Genomic DNA, 2325 nt, shown 5'->3' with positions numbered 1-2325 from the left:
ATTAGACATCATGACGTTTCATTTAAATGACTTTAGAAAGAAACCAAGCAGGTGTAAGGTATAAATGATGTAATAACCATTCTAAATGTAATTCCTTTGTTCACCAGTAAGAAGATCAGACAGAATTTAAGTCAGAAAAATAACGTTATGAGCAGATGCCGCACAGAGGAACTCTAAATACATTTTAACAAACTAAGGCTGAGCCCATAAACAATAAATCATTTTTAAAAAGTTGGACTATACCTTGAATGATGAGTAAAATCCCTAGAATTGTGCGAGTCATTTTCTTTAACCATCCGGTATTAAAACTAGCATACAAAATGTCCTACTTCAGAGGAAATTATGTCACACAATAAGCAATTCTTACCTTTTCTACAGGCATGGGGAAATTAAAAAAAATCCACTTCCACTTCCCTAAAATGATTATCTCTCCATTCATTTAACGTTGATGTTGGCATGTGGCTCTGGACATTTTGGTGCCCTAGGTGGAGGAATTGGCTCTTACTTTTTCTTATCGGCACTTTGTTCACCTACATACTTGCTTTCACATGATTTACTCTCGCTCTTCATATCTATGTTATGTGTCTTTAGATGCAGTTGTTACAGGTATACGAATGAAGCTGGGTTCTTTCTTCTGCAACACATTTATTTCCTGTTGGAAATATAAACAGTTCACATTAGAGATGCGCTCTCTGTAGCGTAGAGTACATTCATTGGCTACACTTCATGTACTGTCCTACTTCGACGCTGCTGGTGTCAGTCACCGATCCCAGCAAACTGTAAGACCTAGAGCGCCCTCTCCTGGTGAAGACGAGTTTGCCCAGCAAATAATGGAACCCATTCAAAATACCTTGTGATATATTATAAGACAGAACCCGTGTTAAGCTTGTTGACTTTGGCGTAAATATTGAAAGGGGGGCAAACCATCCGTCTTTTAATGCACAGTGCCTCACAGTTATTACATGACAGGCGTTTATGTGGTCTCATTGACGCTAATCTCAATCTGCCCCGGTGGTGTTATAGCCCTGTTAATCCACAAAGTGGTGCTGCCGCCCTGTGATATGGAAAAGACAATCGAGTTGTCTCAGGGCGCACTCAATGCAAGCCAAGAAGGCCATAATACGGCCCTAGAATGGCGCGGTAAAAGGGCTAAACCGGCCGGACGCCGGCCGGAATCTACGGAAAGCCAATAAGGCCATAATCCGGCCCTAGAATGGCAAATTAAAAGGGCTAAACCGGCCGGACGAGAAATGCCAGACTAAAGTAATGCATTGTCGAGAGCTGCAGTGCATGCCATGTTGCGCCGTAACATAAAGCTGTGTTGACTTTACTAGTTTCTCTGCAGTATTATACACTACAATGCATTGACCACCACTAGCTAGTGGAAAATACATTTGTGTCTAGTACAGTGTTATATTTTCATATGTTAGGCTATATATTGAGACGGCAGTGTGCGAAATACCCGTCAATATTCGGGGATGTCCTCATCACCAGATTGTTGCGCAACACCGAACTAAATGTTCTCAATATGCAGTAGCCTAGGCCATAACATTACAATATTTCATGGATGCAAGACAGCATGATTATGACAACACATACACATACGCGCGCGCGCGCACACACACACACACACACACACACACACACACACACACACACACACACACACACACACACTTAAAACACACTCGTAAAGCAAAACTGACATAGGAGCCTGCATTGGCTAAAGTTGTTGGGATGCACGTTATTTTATAACAGGGAGAGGCAAAGTTGTGCATTACAATGCAAACACGACAATAATTGGCACCATTCTTGCGCACTCAGAAGAACAATGTACTGAATAAATGCCAGGTATATAGCATATCGGAGACGGGCACACAATCAGTGCACTTGCAAATGAGAGCCTGCAGTATGACCAATCTTGTGACATTTAACCATCCATCTACAGCTAATACGATCAGACAGATACATAATTGAACACATACACAAAGCCCACAACAAGCCAAACATCACCACGGCAGGTGCGCTCTCTCTCGCACAATCACGCAATCACTCCAACTACTCGAACTCCAAGGCTAGGCTGTTTCACTAAGACCACAACCAACCACAACTAACCCTGCAGTCCCCCCCCCCCCCCCCCAGCTAACTAGCAATCAAATCTGTGTTTATTTTTGTCCATGTCAAAAGATGATACCAAACCAAGCAAAAATATTTTTAATTGCTTTAAATATTGATAAACACAATGATTGGTGAAGCAAATTGATGGTTTCTCATTTTTCATGTTTTGTCATTTTTTGCGTTAAAGACAGAAATTGTCAACTTAAA

The sequence above is a fragment of the Pollachius pollachius genome (genome assembly GCF_949987615.1).
Source record: "Pollachius pollachius genome assembly, chromosome: 1".
In the NCBI taxonomy this organism is placed as follows: domain Eukaryota; kingdom Metazoa; phylum Chordata; class Actinopteri; order Gadiformes; family Gadidae; genus Pollachius; species Pollachius pollachius.
Note: the sequence above shows the minus strand (reverse complement) of the source record.